A 5,435-nucleotide genomic window follows, 5' to 3' on the forward strand; every position below is an offset into this window, starting at 1 on the left:
AAACCCACCCCTAAACCCGACTGTACCCCAAACCCTAATGCTACACCTAAACCTACCCCTAAGCCCGACTGTACCCCCGAACCCTAAAGCTACACCTAAACCTACCCCTAAACCCGACTGTACCCCCGGAACCCTAAAGCTACACCTATATCTAACCCTAAACCCGACTGTACCCCCGAACCCTAAAGCTACACCTAAACCTACCCCTAAACCCGACTGTAACCCCTAACCCTAATGCTACACCTAAACCTCCCCCTAAACCTGACTGTAAACCCTAACCCTAAATCTAACTTAAAGGCTAATGCTGACCGTAACCCTCTCTCTAGGCCTAGGTCCATGTTTAGGGTTAGAGTTAGGCTTAAGGTTTGGCCTAGGGTTTGGGTGATGGTTTTGGTTAGGGTTAGGTGCTGAGTTAGGGTTTGGATTGGCCTAGGGTTATGCGTAGGGTTAGGGTAATGGTTAGGGTTTAGGCTAGGTTTAGGTTTAGGGCCAGGCGTAGGGGTAGGATTAGGGTATGGGTTATTGATAAGGCTAGGCATAGTCCTTGTGGTAGGGGTAGGTGTGGGGTTTGGGCTAGGGTTTGGCTTACAGTTAGGTCTAGGGTTAGGGATAGGTGTAGATCTAGGGTTGATGGGGGTTTTTGGGGGGGTTGGTTTTGTGCTGTGAGGTGTGTCTGTAGTGTTATTTGGGTGGTTTTTTATGTATTTTTATTATTTTTAATAAAAATTATTTTATGTGCAATTCTATGATTGTCCACAGGGTGGCAGCAGTTCGATTCATTTTCAGTTGCAATTGCGGTTTTTTTTCGGCAGGTGGCGCTATTATAAATTTTTTTTTAAATGCAGTTCCTCTTTTCTGTCAGCAGGTGGCGCAGTTATCAATTTTTTTTAATGTAGTTCCTGTTTTCCGTCAGCAGGTGGCAGTATTTCATGAGAAATATACATGCAATTTCTTTTCTATGTCACCAGGTGGCAGTGTTGCTATGCCATTTTTTACTTATTAGATTTCTTTGTTTTATAACCGAATTTATTGGTGCAGTTTTATTGGAAAATTGGATAATTGGCTTGCAATTGCTGACTAGCTTGAAAATTTCCTTGTCTAATTACCTGAAAATTAAAAACAGGAGAAGAGCCTAAGAGAAATAAAATCAGGAGAAGAGTCTAAAAAAATTAAAAATAGGAGAAGAGCCTAAAAAAAATAAAATCAGGAGTAGAGCCTAAAAAAATTAAAATCAGGACAAGAGCCTAAAAGAAATAAACTCGGGAGAAGAGCCTAAGAGAATTAAAATCAGGAGAAGAGCCTAAGAAAATGAAAAACAGAAGAGCCTAAAAAAATGAAAAACAGGGTAAGAGCCTAAAAAAACTGAAATCAGAAGAGCCTAAAAAAATTAAAACCAGGACAAGAGCCTAAACAAATTAAAAACAGGAGAAGAGCCTAAGGAAATTTAAAACAGGAGAAGAGTCTAAAAGAATAAAAATCAGAAGAGCCTAAAGCAATTAAAATCAGGACAAGAGCCTAAGAGAATAAAAATCAGGAGAAGAGCCTAAAAAAATTAAAATTAGGAGAAGAGCCTAAAAAAATTAAAATTAGGAGAAGAGCCTAAAAAAATTAAAATCAGGAAAAGAGCCTAAAAAAATTAAAATCAGGAAAAGAGCCTAAAAAAATTGAAATCAGGAGCAGAGCCTAAAGAAATTGAAATCAGGAGAAGAGCCTAAGAGAAATAAAATCAGGAGAAGAGCCTAAAAAGACTAAAATCAGGAAAAGAGTCTAACAGAATTAAAATCAGGAGAAGAACCTAAAAAAATTATAAACAGGAGAAGAGCCTAGTAGAATTAAAAACAGGAGAACAGCCTAAAAAAAGTTAAAATCAGGAGAGGAACCTAAAAAAATTAAAATCAGGAGAGCCTAAAAGAAATAAAATCAGAAGAGCCTAAAAATATTAAAAACGGGAGAAGAGCCTAAGAGAATTAAAATCAGGAGAAGAGCCTAAAAAAATGAAAAACAGGAGAAGAGCCTAAAAAAATGAAAAACCGGGGAAGAGCCTAAGAGAAATTAAAATCAGGAGAGGACCCTAAAAGACTTAAAATCAGGAGAGGACCCTAAAAAACTTAAGATCAAGAGAAGAGCCTAAAAAAAATTAAAATCAGGAGAAGAGCCTAAAAAAAATTAAAATCAGGATAAGAGCCTAAAAAAAATTAAAATCAGGAGAAGAGCCTAAAAAAAATTAAAAACAGGACAAGAGCCTAAAAAAATTAAGATCAGGACAAGAGTCTAAAAAAATTAAAATCAGGACAAGTGCCTAAAAAAATAAAAATCAGGACAAGTGCCTAAAAAAATAAAAATCAGGACAAGTGCCTAAAAAAATAAAAATCAGGACAAGTGCCTAAAAAAATAAAAATCAGGACAAGAACCTAAGAGAAATAAAATTAAGAGAAGAGTCTAAAAAACCTAAAATCAGGAGAAGAGCCTAAGAAAAATAAAAATCAGGACAAGTGCCTAAAAAAATTAAAAACAGGAGATGAGCCTAAAACAATTAAAATCAGGAGAAGAGTCTAACAGAATTAAAATCAGGAGAGGACCCTAAAAAAATTAAAATCAGGAGAGGACCCTAAAAAATTTAAAATCAGGAGAGGACCCTAAAAAAATTAAAATCAGGAAAAGAGCCTAAAAAAATTAAAATCAGGAGAAGAGCCTAAGAGAAATAAAATCAGGAGAAGAGTCAAAGAGAATTAAAATCAGGAAAAGAGCCTAAGAAAATGAAAGCCAGGAAAAGAGCCTAAAATAAATCAAAAACAGGAGAAGAGTCTAAAAAACTAAAATAAGGAGAAGAGCCTAAAAGAAACAAAATCAGGAGAGGAGCCTAAAAAAACTAAAATCAGGAGAGGAGCCTAAAAAAGTTAAAATCAGGAGAAGAGCCTAAAAGAATTAAAATCAGGAGAAGAGCCTAAAAGAATTAAAATCAGGAGAAGAGACTAGGAGAAATAAAACAGAGAAAAGAGTAAGAGAATTAAAAGCAAGAGAACAGACTAAGAGCATTAAAATCAGGGGAATAGCCTAAGAGAATTAAAATCAGGAGAACAGACTAAGAGAAATAAAAGCAGGAGAACAGACTAAGAGAAATAAAAGCAGAAGAAGAGACTAAGAGAATTAAAATCAGGAAAAGAGACTAAGAGAAATAAAAGCAAGACAAAATTAGAGGGCATTTCTAAAGCTGCAGTGCATCCCTGCTTCTCATGCTGCCTCCCCGACTCACCTCCAATGCCCGGACGCTCCCAAAAGTTACCCGGATGGCACCTACCATCACTAAAGCTCAGTGCCTCATTGCTCATCCTTTTAAATCTTGGAGATTGCAGACGAGGACAGCTCAAGACGACCAATCTGGGTCAGTTGCCCCATTGTGAGGTGGTTCCGGCGGTCACGGGGTTACACTGACTCGATCATGAGAAAAAAAAACATAAGCAATATGTGAGTTGTGTGGCACGGAGCTCGAACCCCAGTGATCCCCCTACTGACCATCACCCAGGCCCTGACCGGAGTTGGACACTGTGGCTCTCACCTTCTGGGACACCTGAGTGACTGAGACACAAAATTAGAGGGCATCTCTAAAGCTGCAGTGGATCCCTGCTCCTCCTGCTGCCTCCCCAACTCACCTACAGGGCTCCTCTCTCTTCAGCTGCTCCCAAGACCGCCCCTGCAAATGAAATGGGCAAATGCTCAAACACTCAGCTCTCAAACATTTAGGGATTGCTCACAAGGAAAGCCAAAAACCTCTAAACCCTAGACACTCGTTCCTACTCTACCTAGTCAGGACTCTATACACCCAAGCAAGGCATCGCAAGACCATCCTGCTCACAGACTGGACAGCCATCGGCTCCACTGTCTAAGGGAACTGACATGTTGATGGGAGACTCTGAGCAATATTCCATCCACCCACTGATCCACGGAGCAGGGCAGAGCACTTCCAGGCTGACTCCAAGTGAGACACCCCAAACCTGTGACCACACACACCATGTGACACAATTAAGAGACGAAGGACACAAAACATGGACAAGACAAAGGACGTGACACACCCCAGAACTGCTCTGCCCGGCACACGTGAATCCAGTGATAAAAAGTAAGCCCTTCCTTTGATTCGTCCAAATAACCTGTCACAGGATACCCCTTGCACCGGACTCATCTCAAAAATCCCTCCAGGTAAGGCACAGACTTGCACCGACTCCCAAACCCTCTCTGGGGCTTTGCCCTGCACTTATCTTGCCGAAAGCCGGGGATGCGAAGCCATCTTGGATGCAGAGGAGGGGCACCTGGGCTGCCTCAGAGGTTCCCATCATCGTGAGACTACTCGGAGCCAACTGCGAGAAAGAAAACCATAAGCAATACGTGAGTTGTGTGGCATGGGGCTCAAACCCCAGTGATCCCCCTACTCACCAGCACCCAGGCCCTGACCGGAGTCGGACACTGTGGATGTCACGTTCCGGGATACCTGAGTGAGCGAGACACAAAATTCGAAGACATCTCTAAAGCTGCAGTGGATCCCCGCTCCTCCTGCTGCCTCCCCAACTCACCTACAAGGCTCCTCTCTCTTCAGCTGCTCCCAAGACCGCCCCTGCAAATGAAACAGGTAAATGCTCAAACACTCAGCTCTCAAACATTTAGGGATTGCTCACAAGCAAAGCCAAAAACCTCTAAACCCCATCAGACTGTAGGCCGAAGCATTGCTACACACTGTGAAGTGGACAGACGGCCACTGCAAGACAATCCAGACACGGAGGCTTGTGCTGACGTACTGCCTCATACTGGCTATCTCGAGCTCCTTTAGCTTGACCTCTGATCGGATGGACCTTCGACACATTTAGCAGACGGGAAAAGGGTTGTTTATCACCTAAAAAGAAAACTAAACAGTTACAACATATATGCATAGATTGACCACATAGATGACATCCTAAATCTAACCCCAAATTCGGTTGGGGAGTGAAATTCTCACCTCGCTCGTCTCCCTGCTGAGTCGCTACCCCTCGAGACCGCTTGGGCCCCATCTGGAAAATAAAGAAGAAAAAGGCACAAGGTAAAGGACTCCTACGGCTAAAACTGCCATCCTTCATCCAACACCTAATACAACCTTCTTCCTAGGCTGCTTCAACTTGTCTCGGCCTGGGGTACACTGTATCCACTTATCTGAAAAAAAAAAAAAGACCAAACAAAAAACAAAGGGTTAGTCAGGTCACCCACATGGTCAGTGAGACCTGAACCACTTCAAAGAACTCATTTCCACTCAGCAAGTGAGAACTCTGACTGCAGCATACAAGAATACAAATGACAACCCAGCTTCAAGGCCCTGCTATCCAAGTACCATCAGCTCCACAACACTCAGCTATAATGATTGCACACGAGTTATGTACCCCTGCTCCATCCGGCAGGACCGTACAGCCATCGGC

The 5,435-nt window shown here is 41.9% G+C and overlaps 1 long non-coding RNA gene across 1 annotated transcript; it reads right to left on the reverse strand.

The window, feature by feature from the left end:
• Positions 1 to 4,822: 4,822 nt before the first annotated feature.
• LOC113991563 lies at positions 4,823 to 5,155 on the reverse strand. Its single transcript, XR_003541953.2, has 3 exons — positions 5,120 to 5,155; positions 4,985 to 5,036; positions 4,823 to 4,882 (listed from the first exon to the last, which is right to left on the reverse strand). It is a non-coding gene; the product is annotated as an uncharacterized LOC113991563 (long non-coding RNA).
• Between the last annotated feature and the right edge of the window lie 280 nt (positions 5,156 to 5,435).

Source organism: Pipra filicauda, unplaced genomic scaffold (genome assembly GCF_003945595.2).
Source record: "Pipra filicauda isolate LSUMZ 115617 unplaced genomic scaffold, ASM394559v2 scaffold1123_size48427_pilon, whole genome shotgun sequence".
Classification (NCBI taxonomy): Eukaryota; Metazoa; Chordata; class Aves; order Passeriformes; family Pipridae; genus Pipra; species Pipra filicauda.